At 37.7% G+C, this 16,470-nt stretch overlaps 1 long non-coding RNA gene and 1 pseudogene across 1 annotated transcript in view; one reads left to right on the top strand and one right to left on the bottom strand.

The window, feature by feature from the left end:
• LOC140609906 (uncharacterized) overlaps positions 1–16,470 on the bottom strand; it is a 170,539-nt gene that overhangs the window by 11,955 nt on the left and 142,114 nt on the right. The gene's annotated exons all lie outside the window — the stretch shown is intronic.
• Positions 1,254–1,494, top strand: LOC140611192 (cytochrome b-c1 complex subunit 7 pseudogene; annotated as a pseudogene).

Genomic DNA, 16,470 nt, shown 5'->3' on the forward strand with positions numbered 1-16,470 from the left:
TGTCCAACAAACTTAGTTCCAGCTGCATTCTTAAATCCCCTTTACAATATAAAGTATTTGGATTCCAGGGATTTGGATATGGACATTTTGAGGGGCCATATTCTGACTACCACAGTAACATGCATTTCCCTTGTAGGTTTGTTTTAAGAATTAAATGGTATAAGCCATGCAAAGTACTTTGCACATAATGTTTACACTATAAATTGCAACTATTATTATTAAGTCAGAGGGAAATGAAGATGTAAAAGTCAAATCAGTTTTTTGACCTGCCTTATGCAACCTGTGGATTAGGGCCTTGAGATCCAGAGAGAAGTGTGTAGAGTTAGCACCTCTTCTCCATCCCACTTGACAATCGACCCCATTCCCAGGCAGTCACCATCCTCATACTGCTCTCTCTCCAGTACCCAGATTCTTGGTGTGGCTCTTACTTGGGTCTGTTCAAACTCTTGGCATGCAGATTCCAGATACTCCTTGGACCTTCACAAAGCAAGCCCGTATTAATCCCATATACTCTAATAAATTATTAAACCAACTGTTTGAGGAGGTTGATTGCTTAGACACCTGGGCATGTAAATTATTACCTTCTAACAAAAACTCCAAAGCTCTAAATCTATTTATCCTAAACTCAGCTATTTGATTCCCATCTTCATATTTGTCATAATATTATACCTCAATTATCACTGAAAGACTTTTTAAATCAATCCGTTCATTTCAATCAAAATTTTTAAGAGAAAATTTTATATCCCCACTTAGAAAAAAGAGAAAAGCTAATATAGTTTTCCATAAATAGAAAGTAACCAAAAAAGATAAACATAAGAAAACAAAAACAATGTCATTCAAATCCAGGTGGTTATTGTTTCTTGACAAGACTGAGCTAAAGGGAGATTAGAATGGTATTAAAAGCCCACAAACCTGGGCAACCTGGGTGGCTCAGTGGTTTAGTGCCGCCTGTAGCCTGGGGTGTGATCCTGGAGACCTGGGATCGAGTCCCACATGGGGCTCCCTGCATGGAACCTGCTTCTCCCTCTGCCTGTGTCTCTCATGAATAAATAAAATCTTTTAAAAAAAGCCCACGAAACCCAAATATTCCTTGACATAGAATAAGTAAATCATGGTACAGTCAATGGAATATGAGATCAAACTCTATAAATCACAAAGAATGTACAAACTCAAAATGGTGAGCATGAAGATGGTGGCTGGAGGGTATTTGAAAATAGTATTACAATGCTGCAGGGGCCAACATACTGGGGTTAATGTGAGATGATACATTATATGAGAATGATGATATGAAAGAGGCCCTGAGAAGGCTTTCTGAGAACCTTTATATTTCATATTAAGAGAGCACTGGACCTGGCCAAGACACAGCAGATCTCGCCTAAAGAACTGTGGACAAAATATGAGATGGATACATCCTACATTCTACCTGAACTGTGTCTGAAAGAGATTATTTGGGAATGAAAAGAGAGAAAAGAATGGGAAAAGAAATCATCATAGAGTTGAAATCTATAGTTGCAGCTGCTCTCAAATATTTTTCAGAAGTTGTGTAAACCTGTGGTTTACTGTGGTGCAGTTGGTAAAGTGTTGGACTCTTGGTTTCAACTCAGGCCCTGATTTCAGGGTCATGGGGTCGATCCCACCAAAAGGGCTCTGCACTCAACTCAGAGTCTGCTTGAGACTCATTCTCCCAATTGCTCTGCCCCTCCTCCTGCTCTTTCTCTCTAAAATACATTTAAGGTCATAATTTTCTTGAGGTGTGTTATATGTCAAAGCAATATTTGCTCCAAAAAAAATCCTCTTTGCAAATACACCCTAGCAACAACCTGAGTCTTTCTCCTAGTTGTAATCTAAAGGTTCACTACCACAACTTAGGAAATGCTGTCTCGAGCCAGAGAACTAATGATATGAAATATGCATAATAGATCAGCAGAGGGTCCCTATCTGTTGGAAGACCATTTCCCCAAGGCTGAGTTGGTGACATTCTCCTACACTTTCAGAGGACCACAGGGCTTACTTGGATCACAACATCTATCTCACTGTATTAAACACGATTATTTCCTAGCCTGCCTCCACCAGCCTCACTTCCTTGAGTACATGAACTGAATCTTTAACTGCAGGACCTTAGCGCCAAACAGTGTGCCTGGCAGATAAGGATGCTCCATAACTATCTGTGGAATGAATGAATGGATGAGGAATATGAATTCATCCTACAGACATAAACTGTATTGAGCTCACAGAAAAGAGAGAATAAGAACATGCATCTGGCAATGGGGAGCAATTGCACATAAATCCTGACACTAGCATACTTACAAGTTGGAAGAGAAAGGAGAACTGGGCTACTGATAATCAGCCTGAAACCCATTGGAGGACAGCTGCTATTACTTTGGTTTAAAAGAGCCTTGAGTGGAACTATACAGAGTCTGATACTTTTTACTATTTAAAGGGCCCAAGGTGGTGCTAGAGCTGTAATATCAGTAATGAAAGCAAATGTGTGAGCTGCTTGGACCTATTAAAGATAAGTTATTTCAGGTGCATTCAGAATAAGCACACATGGAGAGGTAGAGCCATTTCTTTTTATTCTTGCTGAGGACGAATCAGAGAAATAAGGATTTCTGAATTCTCCAGATAAAGCTCCAAATGTCTTTCAGCCACTAATTTACAAGTTTTTTGTATAGGCAGAACAGATAGTTTGTGTATATACATGTGGCGTATTTAGTATAATCTAATGTTACAAAAGCCTCAACATCCTTAGCAAAGCACCAGGTGTCCACTAGACATTCAATAAATGAAATGGATACTATCAAGCCCCGCCACTATCTGTGTGCCATTAAAACATGAAAGAGAAAAGAAATAGAGAAAGAGAGAAAGGGAGTGTGTAGTGGGGGGAAGGAAGGGAAGAAGAGCATGCAAGAAAGAGAAGACAGAAGAGAGACAGAGACAGGGAGGTAGAAGGGTAGAGGCAGAGGAAGGGAGAGAGAAGAAAAAAAGAAAATGAGGAAAAGAGAGAGAGAGAAAATAAGAAGCAAAGTGAGCATCAGAAAGACAGTAGATCTAACAAAACATTTTGGAGGTTTTACAAAAGTGAAAATAAAAATTAACCAAGAAAGTGAATTCTAAATGTATTCAGTAATAAGAGATGGTGTTATTAGATTAAAGCTAATGATGCTAACACAGATCGAAAAGGGAAGGACAAATGATGATGGGACATAATTACTTTATTGTCCTGTGCTATGGAAATTTCTGCTTAGATGTTCAGATCTCTGAAATGATCTTCTATAGCAAGAATCGAAGCAGGGAGTAGACTGTGGAGAAATGCGCCAGACTGGAAAGTCATCATCAATGAAGAAAGTTCATTCAACATCCTGTTCTTCAGATTTGGGAAAATACAAAATCAAAAGAAAGGTTATTCATAACAAAAGACAAGCAAGAATGCCCATGTGTCTATATTCCATCAGAGGGATGATATAAAAACTATTGTCCAGGCTATCAGAAATGATGTCATAATTCATAACTCTTTGTATTCATTCATTGCAGACAGCCTGCTGTTAACTTCTGAAAGGAACTTTCTAACTCTTATGTATCATTTCACACTAGAGTTGGGTATATAGGATAAAGGCACCAAAGTGACTAAATAAATGAGCTCGATGATATATGGTTTATCTCTCAGTGGTAGATTGTATTACTATTTGCTCAAAATTCTCTCTTTAGCATGTACCTCCCTAAGGGTGACTTATATGTTCCTACTCTGCTGAATCAAGATGTTTCATTTTGTTTAATTGGAAGAAGGCAGAAGTGACATCTGTCTTTCCTAAGTAGAAGCTCTAGAGCCAAGACGTGAGTGCCATGTTTCTTTTCCCACTGACACAATAATCAAAATGCTCTGAGAGAGGTTGCTCCATCAACCTAGGCCCTAAAGTGAACACAACATGAAACAGAGCCACAGCTGACCCATAAAGAACATATAGTGTCCTTTGATTTAATGTCCTTTGATTTTATAAGCCTTTGAGATTAGTTGGTATCAGAAAATAATTTATTGTGTCCTGATTGATATAATACCAAAATAAGAGAAACAAAAATAAAGGCCAGATATATAAATGCATTAATTTGTCCAACTAATAGCTATCAGACACATTCTATGTGCAGTCTTGTGCTAAGCTCTGAGGATAAAATTATGGACAAGACAAGGACTCTATCTTCAAGGACAAACAGACTAGAGTTCTAGCATCTCACGAGTAAGGAAGCAAAATGGGCTTGAGAATTCTGGAGAAGAATTGCATACAGAGATTCCATCTTCAGCAAGACATTATCAGAGAGGAGATGTTCCTAACAGCATCACTCAGAGGCAGAACTAAAAGGGAGACTTTGTATAGGGAAATAACGGGAGTTTAGAAATAACTAGTTAGGTCAGGGGAAAGAAAACCTTGGGTGTCTGGGTGGCTCAGTGGGGAGTCTGCTTCTTCCTCTGCCCCTCCTCCACTTGTGCTCTCTCTCTCTCTCTCTTAAATGAATAAAAATCTTTAAAAAAGAAAAAAAAACTTTGTAAACAAACTGTGGCATGTAGAGGCAATGGGAAATTAATAGATTTTTATTAAACATAATATAAGAATTTTTCAGGTGCCTGTGAAGAAAATAAACAGAAATAACTGGACTAGGGATGAAAGCCACTTTTTTTGTCTTAGGATTTGATCAGGATTTTTGGTGTCATTAAAGCCAAAATGTCACCCTGTCAAAATTATGTATTGAAGCCAATAATTTCAATCTCATATCTCATAACCACTGACAATTTGTGCCTTATGAAATGAACGTCAGAGCACCCTGCCTACCATGAATACACAGTGTTTATTCAGTGATAGCCAAAAAAGATCATATAGAAATTTAAAAAGATAGTAACTAATGTCTACAAAAGACCTAGAAACTACACATTGTTAAAAACTTAATCTTTTAATTGATCAGTTCTGCAAGCTAAAACCTGAGACTCAGATCAGAATGACAAGTTACGATATGGTACAGGTTTGTTTGTTTCTTTTTTTAGAAAATCATGGCTGGAAGAGACAATGCTAAGTGTTCATTAAACTTCATTTCATTTTCCTTTTTCTGGGTGCAGTGGAACACTTTTCAGCTTCCCCTGCAGTTAGGTTTAAAATCCTGTGATTAAGGTATATTTACTGGGAGCATGCCAGTATGTCTTTTTTAGTTTACTTGTTTGCTTTTGTTTGCTTCCAGATCTACGGAGGAATCTATTCTCTTGACCAGGAATTCCCCAGACCTACTATTTATTAGCATTATAACTTTCAAAAACTTCAAAGAAGGCCTGGATTAACAAAGGTATAAGAGTGTCAGGAGTTCTCAGCACGTTTAGAAGAACCAAATGAAAAAAGACATCCAAGCAAATGAAAAGAAAATACCTTTAGAGGAGCAATAGACACCAATCAAAAGAGTAAGGCCATTTTAATTCTAAATATCTAAGAGTATGGTCTAATTCAAAATTTATGTAACTTTATACTCAAGAAATAGAGAAGCAGTTTAATTTTAATTTTAATATAGCTATATTTCTAAGCTATAGTCACTTGAAAAAGAAAATATGCTTGAGGATTCCTGAATCTTAGAACTACAACAAGTATTTATTGAACTTGAAAGGTATTACATGGTTCACCTGTTCATCTTCAGAACAGCACTAGCTGATGTGCATGTATTCCTGGCATTCCTTATTTACTTAAAAGGAAATGGATTCTTGGAGAGATAAAGGAACTTACCGAAGCCCACACAATGGGGATACCTGAGTGGCTCAGTGGTTGAGAGTCTACCCTCAGTCAGAGCCTGATCCTGGGGTCCTGGGATTGAGTCCTGCATCAGGCTTCCTGCAGGGAGCCTGCTTCTCCCTCTGCCCTTGTCTCTGCCTCTCTCTGGGTGTTTATTTATGAATAAATAAATAAAATATTTTTTAAAAATTAAAATAAAAAATTAAAGCCCACACAATGGAGAAAATGTAGACATGAGATTCCAACCCAGGTCATCTGACTCCAGAGAGTATACTCTACAGTTTGCACAGTTTCTGTGACAAATGTGAAAATGTTGGTTGACATGAGGGCAGAAAAAGTGGATAGAACTGATATGAATGGACAGAATTGATAATGTGTTTACACCTGACACTGAAGAAGACCATAGCAGCTCTTTACATCATGATTCACTAGTGTGTCCACATGTCACAATCAGCTGGAAAATGTGCTCCAAGTAATTTTCATTACAAATTTCTGAAGGGTGTGAGCGCTTTATTATCATTAAATAAATCAGAATAAATTCAAAGTCATTTCTGTGGTAGCATGGTCCTCACTCATACTCAAATAACCCTTTCTAAATGGGAGATAAAAAAGTACATTGCCACCTTATGTAACAACATGGTATATCTCTTTACATATACAGATGTCAAAAATAATATGTATTTTTTAGCATTAGGTAAAATGCTTAAGAATCATCAAAGAGAGGAGTCAGGTGATCAATGAGAAGATGTGGAGTTTGAAGTATGAAAGCTATCAGTCACTATCATTACTGCCACTGTGGCCTAGGACAAGTCTATGACCATTCTGGGTCTTAGGAACATCCTTTATGAAACTATATATTCCAGGGTTGGCAAACTATGGCCAGTGAACCAAATCTGGACTGATGCCCGTTTCTGCAAATAAAGTTTTATCGGAACAGGACTATATCCATTCATTTTTATGTTGTTTATTGTTGCTTTATTCAAGCTATAACAGCAGACTGGAATGGTTGCAACAGAGACCATATGTCTGGGAAAGTCTAAAATATTTACTATAAGACCCTTTACAGAAAAAAGATTGCCAACCCCTGAATTAGACCATGAGGTCTATAAGATTCTCAAATGTTCCTCTGCTACAACATGTCACTCTAAAGTTATCCATAGCTCTCCTACTTAAATATGGGATAGTACAAAAAATGTACAAAATAGTAGAGCACTAGGATTATAATAATGTTTAATAGAAGTCTTTGGAGTCCAACAGATCTCCTTTTAAATACCAGTTCTACTATTGACCTCTACATCTCATTCTGGTTTCTGTAAAATGGGACAACGCCTATGTCATGTGATGTTGTAGAGCTTCAATGAAAGAAAATAGATAAAGGATTTATCATGGTGTATGACCAGAGTAAGTGTTCATTAAATACTAGCTTCTATTTCCATTGTAAATAATAAGACTACATTTTTATCATAGGGAGCTAGATATCCAGGTCAGAGCAATGGCTTGCTCCTTTATGCCTTCCTCTATTTAGATGCTCTTTGATGGGGAAAGGAAAAGGAGAGCCATTTATGCAGAACAGCATCAGTTATTCTCTTACCTCTGGATAAGATATTACCTGTGTCTGATCCACACAGCTCCCTTTCTTGGTCTATCACATGGTTGTAGCCAGAAAAATTCCTGCTCATCTTTAGAAGTAAAACTCTATGCATTTTCCTGCCTCAGTGACACCTAAATTTGAGTACAAGATAAATTAGTGTGTCTAGAAACAGCTTAAGAGTTCTTAATGGTGGGCAGCCCCGGTGGCGCAGTGGTTTGGCGCCGCCTGCAGCCCAGGGAGCGATCCTGGAGACCCTGGATCGAGTCCCACGAGACCCTGGATCGAGTCCCACGTCAGGCTCTCTGCATGGTGCCTGCTTCTCCCTCTGCCTGTGTCTCTGCCTCTCTCTCTCTTCCTGTGTGTGTCTCTATGAATAAATAAATAAAGTCTTTAAGAAAAAAAAAAAAAGAGTTCTTAATGGTCCACAGCAAAGCTACTAAGAAAAAAACATAGGTGAAGATATTCATTGAAATCAATAACCCCCAAATCACATTAATGCAATGTAACAGGTAATAATATAAAACCTTCTGCCTAAGGTATTCAAAGTTATCAGGCCCAGAGCAACTATAACTTGGTCCCAAGTATCAGACTCCTATTTTGTTTTATGGTTCTCTGTACATGAGCTATAGAAACTACTTCTGAGAAATCTCTAACTTCCAAATCTCTGACTTTTGAATGTATAAATCACATCAAACTACTATTCACCTCCAACAGGAATGAAAATGCAAAGCACAATGTCTACTATGTATTGCTTTTTAAGGTAGTGATTTCCACTACAAATGCTCTGAAACAATACCTCTCAGACTAACAGTGATAAAAGACCAGTGGAGTTTTTGTCTTTTTTTTTCCTAATCTATTACGACTGAGCCTTTAAAAAATACAATAATCATAAATAGCTAGTAAAAATGAAATTAAAAAGATGTACAAAAGAAACGCAAATTTAGGTTTTTCATTTATTAAATTCGAGAGACATAAAAATGACTGTCAAATTGCTCTAAAAATTTCTGAATTCTTTATTTCCATACATAACTTGTTGGGGACCAGGAACCAACAGTTGGCAGCCCCTCACCACTCTGTGCTCTACATTTGCATAAAAAGTAGGCAGATCTGGAACTTCCTGGACTGTGACGGTAACTTGAGATGTCCAAAATAAGCCCACGATGGAGAGATATCTTTGCCAAATAAATCATAGAGACCACCAGGGAGGCACAATTTGAATTCTCCTTAATTGGAGAATGGACGCAGAGGAAGGGCAAAAGAGATTTTCTGGCTTAACCATATATATTGTATGATTTACATTTTGTGCAGTGAGCATATAGTTACTACCTAACTGCATTTACAGTTTTCAAAAATGCAATTTAAAAAAGCAATTAAAGCACTTTAAAGTGGTATATTTTTGTTCAAGATTAACTAAGTGAAATGCAGAAGTCAAAGCCATAAGAGCAGCCATAGGGAATGTTATAGGTTCTCAAAAAGCATATGCTGAATTAGTGTCTGTTTTCATTTTCACTGCGTGCACAGCCAGCCAACTTCGTGCTAAGCTATATAGATACAACAGTGAACAACCCACAATCCTTACTCTTATGGGATTCTAGTTCAGAGAGAGGTACATGCAAATTAATTACTTCCAAATTCAATGCTAGAAATTCTTTTAATATAAAGATAGAGCAAAGGATGGAGTGGTCAATTATTCCTAGGGAAAAGACAGAGTATGTCATCTTTCCCAGAGTGCAACACTTTTATGGTATTGAGGGTATAACTATAGGGTACTAAGAGGTAATTACCCAGAAAGCCTGGCCATGTCAACCGGTATTCATTTTTCCAAGTTTATGTCTAACACTTATAACCCCTGTTACAAAACTTGTAATGCTTATAACATGCTCTCTCCCATTAAATCGCCATCTCTATGCCTTAACTCCTGTTAACTTTTGCTCTTCAGATCACAGAATACATATAGGAACAGGGGGTATCATGGATGATTTCCCCGGAAATGCTCAGGCAAGCACCATTTGATGCCCAGGCTCCACTATCTATCGCGACAGAACGGAGCAAAAACATCACCAAGAACTAAAATCTTGATCCACACTTCCCATTTTAAGGTCTTGGGGCAAGAATAACAGGGTCAAGCAGTACCCTGTGAACTTCCCATTGTAGTAGCTTTTATGACATTCTAATAATAAAAATGGTGATAATTTTTCCCACCAATCATAAACGTTGCCTGACCTATTGTCTGCCTACAGGAGTAGAGACTTGTTAAAACTACAGCTTCAGGGCAGCCCCAGTGGCTCAGCGGTTTAGTGCCGCGTTCGGTCTGGGGCCTGATCCTGAGACCTGGGATCGAGTCCCATGTCGGGCTCCCTGCATGGAGCCTGCTTCTCTCTCTGCCTGTGTCTCTGCCTCTCTCTTTCTCTCTGTGTCTCTCAGGAATAAATAAATAAAATCTTTAGGAAAAAAACAAAAAACTACAGCTTCAGAGAGATCAACTAGGGCTCTCCCAAACTGGTGGGGGAGACAACTTCCTACACCCATTCATACAGTGTCAAGGAAAAATTCTAGAGAGTAGTCAAAGAAAAGGAGCTAATGTGTGCATAATTCCAAGCAATCTGAACGATGGTTTCTTCCATTGGGAAAAGATGATTGTCCTACTTAATTTGAATTCACAAGTTCAGACAGACACACTATCATTCAAAGATTGGTTGAACCACCTTTTCTTCCCCCCATGGATTCCTCGTCTGCCTGAATGAAGCATGTTAATAGGTCACCTCCGCAGCCACAAATTTCACACGTGTGATTGAAAGTACAGAGATTCAGGAATTCATTTCACACTGCATATAGATATGACAGATGCTTTTCAATTCCTTTTTTGAGTGTATGCTATCAGTTCTTGCTCGCATTTTTATGCATACAATAGTACCCCTGGGGAAATGTAATTTAGAGGTTCTTAATTGTTAATAAGACAATTATAAAAGTACTTCTATCAGGGTGCCTGGGTGGCTCAGTTGGTTAAGTGTTGATTCTTGGTCTAGGCTTAGACGGTGATCTCATGAGTCCGGAAATTGAGCCCCACCAGCATCAGGGTCCATGCTCAGTGGGGACTCTGCTTGTAGATCCTCTCTCTCTGCCCCTCCCCCACTCGTGCACAGACACGCATGCATGCTCTCTCTCTCTCTCTCTCAAACTTAAAATAACTAAATCTTTAAAAAATAATTTCAATATTTACAGGCTGGCAAAGTCACACACAGTCTGGTGATTTCTTTCCACCACTATCACTATCTAATGATTTGTACATTACTTCCACACAGGTCTTCCTAAACCCCATGTCTTATTGCATCACTATCTATCTCGGAAATCAATAGCTCCTCAGTATCTACAAATATTAGAATATAAAACATTCTATTCTATTCTATAAAATATTAGAATGAAGTAGAATAGAATGGTTAAGAGTGGTCTTACAAGTCAGACTACTTGCCTTTAAATCTAGACCTTACAGTTATTGCCTATGACTGTTAGGCAGGTTATTTTATTTCTGTTTTCAGTTTGTGTATGTATTGTAGGAAATTATAAAATAATTTTTATTTTATATATAACGTATACACTATAAGATGTATATTATATGTAATATACATATATATAAAGGTGTTATATAATAAGACATTTAATACAGAATGTATAATAGATATACTAACAAATATATAGTAACAGTACATAATAAATATATAACACACAGTATATTTTGCTTATTATAATGTTTGATATATTTATATGTGTATATATGTATACATGCATGTTTAAGTGTACATATATGTTTGTATACATATAAGAAATACCTATATATCTTAATATTCACTTAGAACGTAATAGTGCTGGGAACATTTGTAAGCACACAGGGAATTTTAGCTGCTTTAATTTTATTACCTTCACATTTGGCATTCAGGGTGGCCCAACCATCTCTTTCTGGCTTTATCTGTCATCCTTTTTTTTACATATAGCCTAAATTCCATCAAGACTGCATAATTACTATTCATGCAGTTTTCCAAACTTTCCAACTACCATACATTTATTCCTGCTGCCAGGATTGTTGAGACCACTTACCCACAAATCCCACTTAGGATCCTTAAGCTAAGTTAAATGTAACTCTTACAGGAACTCTTCCTCCTAGTCTTCAATCTCCCTCCTTAGAATATCTACTGAAGAATAGCATGGGGTTAACTTTGATTCACTGGCCATGGCTTCGCAGAGATTCTACAGAGAAGAAATCAGAGATCAGACCTGACGGGAAGATAAGAGCATCGTGATCCATTAGTGATGTCTGCCATGGAGGCTAGAATGGAAGATAGCATCTATTTACCATCTCTTTCCTTTGTTTGTAACATCACCAAGGCACCTGAATGATTTAACTGCTGTTTTATGTTCATCTTTGACCTATGTCAATCTCTTTGAAGATATCTCATACTGCATGAAGGCACAGGCTCCACTTGATTCATGTCTGTGTGCCTTCCAGGGTCCAGCAGAGAATCTGGCATACCATATGTGCCCAAATTTTATTTAATTAGTTTGGGTTGCCCACTCTCACGTCTTTATTTAAATAAGTTCTCCTTTTAAGTCACCTTGGGGCTGGTTCATGTCTGAGCCAGTAAGGTTTTACTCAGGGGTTCTTGACTGGGTCCATGTCATCTCCATCAGCAATCCTGTTCTGCTTAGACCTGGACCTGCAAAGGCTGATGGCCTAATTAGTTCTGACAGCTTCCTAAAACTAATATTCATTCCTCTTGCCATTTTTGTTCTATACCTGCATCTTTCTCATCCTTCTGGTTCACTTATGCATTACCTATGTTACTTTTTTTCTGTATTCTTAATGCTCTGGCATCTGGGTCTTTACTGACAGGGAAAAGACTGTCCTCCCAGGACTAGCCAATTCTTTTTTTTTTTTTTTTTCTTATAAACAACAAATAACTTACTCTGTGAACATTCCTTTCATATGTAAGTAAACCAATGCAGAGTCCACTCCAAACCAAACCACCTCCTCTATCTGGCTCTTATACTCCAGAAGGCAATATTTTTCTGTCCTAATCATCCAGGACCAGTTCCCAGACAACTAGAGATACCCTGTATATCAGAGACAACCCTAAATGTGCTTACTCTGCCTTGCCTTCTTTACCCACAAAAATGACAATACAGGATCTGGCTCATGAGTTCCCCTTGTTCCCTCTACCTTCTGATTGACCCTGGCGTTTCCCTGAGTGGCCCATGTGGTGCAAAATACCCCCATTTTGGGGAGGGGGGGGACTGTGGATAACAAACTTTCTTTGTGATGGTAGCTATCTCTTGATCCATAAACCTTATCATACCTGAATAATAACAAAACCTATGTTTTAAAGCAATCTGCTGTTCTGTAGCCATTGATTCGCATTTCCTCACCTAGTTTTCAATCTTGCTTTTCAGAACACATGAGAGAATCATTATGTGCCTTGAATGACCAATTTTTAAACTCTTTCCTCCATTAGTTTGGAGATAACCATACACATCTTCCTCTCTAAATTACCTTAAAGGACTCTCTCAGCAGGAGCCCTGCTCTGGTTTATTACCTCCTAGGATAATGCCATTAGAGATAATCACATTTTGTAGATACCATCTTCAAAGAACAATTGCCTTAAGAGTCCCTATTGAAGTATTTTTCACTTATAACAAGATCTTATGATAGTTAAAAATAAATACAGCATGGAAACCTAATTCTCTGATTCTCTAATGCTGTGAACTGTCATGCAGATCAACACACTAGCATGTTTTGGAAAACTCCTCAGCAGAAGTAAAGTTTCATGATATTCTCTATCTCTCTTTCCTATTTTCCAGGAAGGCAGGGAGAGGAAGAGTATGTAATGCTACCAATGAACAGACTTGTACATTTAAAAATAATTTTTAGGAGCACTTGAGTGGGTCAGTGGTTGAGCATTTGCCTTTGGCTCAGGTCGTGATTCCGAGGTCCTGGGATCAAGTCCCAAACCAGGATCCCTGCAGGGAACCTGCTTCTTCCTCTGCCTATGTCTCTACCTCTCTCTGTGTGTCTCTTATAATTAAATAAAATCCTAAAAAATAATAATAATAATTTTTATTTCCAATCCTAGTAATATACAGAGTTTTTAATAGTAAGAAATAATAACAGAAGATATATCGAAAATAAGTACTTCCATTCAACCACCCTCTATTACTTCTATTACTCTTTTCATGCCAGTTAACCATGTTTAACCCTTCTGCTATTTATTGCCATGGATCATCACAGTCCATATTGCTATTTCTGAGTTTATCAATGATGTAGTAAATAAGGCTTTACCTTCTTTAGGTCACTCTCCATGAACATCTCATTGCTATAGACCTGTTCTTCTAATTTATTACATAATAATTACCAATGAAATAAATCACCAGAATTTGGTTATTGTTTATATTAACACCATTCATATTTTTTTAATGTAACTCTGCTAGTTCTTCCTACAAAATACAAAAGCCTTTTTGCATGATTTTCCACAAGGTCAAATTTTTCCCCTTGGGGAACCCTCCTTGGAGCCTTCTGCCTTCATATTCCAAATGGTTCTATTTTTTCTCCAGACCTGCTGCAAAGCTTCTATCCTGGAACTTCCCCATGAGAATGTTCTGTTTCCTGAATTCCAAGTTTTTTGTTTTGTTTTGTTTTTTTGTTTTGTTTTGTTTTGTTTTTTGATTGGTTTTCCTATTTTGATAGAGCACATACCCAACAGCTTCCTGGGAAAGTTGCAAGAAACAAAATGTTGAAGATCTTCCTTGTCTTAAAATATCCTTATTTTTTTTTTATTTTTATTTATTTATGATAGTCACACAGAGAGAGAGGCAGAGACATAGGCAGAGGGAGAAGCAGGCTCCATGCACCGGGAGCCCGATGTGGGATTCGATCTCCGGTCTCCAGGATCGCGCCCTGGGCCAAAGGCAGGTGCCAAACCGCTGCACCACCCAGGGATCCCTTAAAATATCCTTATTAAACATAACCTCTTAAGTCAGAGTTTAATTCTCCTTCAGTAAAGTGTATTTCTTTGCATTTTTTACCTTTCAGTGTTTGCTGAATGAAATTCTAATACCCAATCTGCTGTACATAATCTGCCACTTCGTCTTTCTTTCCTCTGTGATGTAGAATCTTGTCTTTGTCCTTCTTGGTCTCAGGTCTGAAAGATTTTCTTTTGTTATTTCTTCAACATTTCCCCATTATGTTTTCTCTATTCTCCTTTTCTGTAACACTATTAGGTGAATGTTGGAGCTCCCAGATTTACACTCTGATGGTCTTACCTTTTCTCTGCTGCAGTCCTATTATAAGTTTTTTGACATCATCTTCTAATCCTCTATCTTAAATTTCAGTTACTAAAATTGTCATTACCAAGTGTTCTTATTCTGTTCTTGGGAGGTTTTTTCTTACTTCTCCAAGAATATCAGTTTTATTTTATTTATTTTTAAAATTTATTTATTCATGAGAGACACAGAGAGAGAGGCAGAGACGCAGCCAGAGAGGGAAAGCAGGCTCCCTGGAGGAAGCCTGATGCTGGACTCCATCCCAGGACCCCAGGATCATGCCCTGAGCCAAAGGCAGACACTCAACCACAGAGCCAGCCACCCAGGTGCCCCCAGAATATCAGCTTTAAATGCAATTAATTTTGTCATCTTTATTCTTCTTTTTCTTTTTGTGCTTATTTCTTTGTGTGCCTTGATCTCACTCTTGCATACAGAAAACTTACCACACATATTTGGGGGTCTGTTGCTGCCTACCTGATTTTAAAAGGAAGGCATTAGCTACTTGGATTCCCATTGCATATCAGCCAAGCTATGGACTAGAGTATTACACTGTAAAGTGATCTGTTAATGTGAGTGTTTTTGCTGGAGAGGATAGAGGTATCTCTCAGGAATATGAGTCCAGCCATACATTTAGGAAAAGAGTACTGGAGCAACACAGAGCTCTGGATATGTGCTTAATTACTCTTTAATCAGACTGGTTCCTCAGTCATATTGCCTGCTGTATCTAGTATCCCCAGCTTTTCCGGGAGAGAAGAGAAAGGCAGTCAATTAACATCAAGGAATGGGGTGGGGTCTTGGTATTTAATTTTTCCTTCTACTGATTTCCGTTATATGGATTAGTATTTCCAATTGCTGAGCATTTCTGAATTTCTGAAAACTGAACTGTCTAGTCTCTATAAGGATCCCCCTCTGCAAGCATTTAAGTCTCCTGACTTTCTCTCCTAAGTTTCATTCTCATCAGGGTCCACTCTTGCATCTCTGCTCCATTTTCCAATACATGTTGACAACTCTTCTTTGCTATTGTCTCTTCTCTTTTCTTGTCCTGTAGGTCTATATTTATTTAATGCCTTTACTCTCATTTTATTGGGTTATCAGCAGTAACCAGAGGAGATAAATGGATGTGTTCTCATACTATACCCAATCCAAACCACAGCCTTGTATATTTTAACGACCAGATTGTTAGAGAAATGAACTATGACTGTGTTCACACATGGGAAATCAATGAGGTAAAATGGAGAAATATCCATTTCAACACATAAAGTAGGGAATTCCAAAAGCAAGGTTTGGACTGTTACATAATATAATTTAGGCAACTTGTTAGAAATAGAGGTCCAAATTTCTGCAGCTTTGAATTCAGAACATCTGGATGATGTCCAAGGATTGGTATATTTAACAAATTCCTTAGTTATTTTTGTGTTCTGCCACTGATTTGGGCCATCTTGTCATTTAAAATAAGGGAAAATTCCCTGCTGAATTTAGTCATGCAATTTACAAAGTAAGAATGCATCTCACTGCACTTAGAAATTATTCTCACTAAGTTTTAGACAAAAAAAGTAAGAGAATTAACATTTATCAAGCATCTAAGCCTTCTGCTATCTTTTTATAGAGCACTAGAATGATATAAATAGATTTCCCATTCTATAGATGACTAAGTAATTATGAGTGATATTAGGCCATTTACCCAAAGTAACATGACAAATTAGTACTAAAGTTTGATTTAAATTCCAAAGTTAGGGTCATTCTTAACGTATCTCTGTGCAATCAATAAGATGCTTCTTCATGCTTTTAATTATCAATTATAATCAACTGATTGCA

The sequence above is a fragment of the Canis lupus genome, chromosome 19 (genome assembly GCF_048164855.1).
Source record: "Canis lupus baileyi chromosome 19, mCanLup2.hap1, whole genome shotgun sequence".
In the NCBI taxonomy this organism is placed as follows: domain Eukaryota; kingdom Metazoa; phylum Chordata; class Mammalia; order Carnivora; family Canidae; genus Canis; species Canis lupus.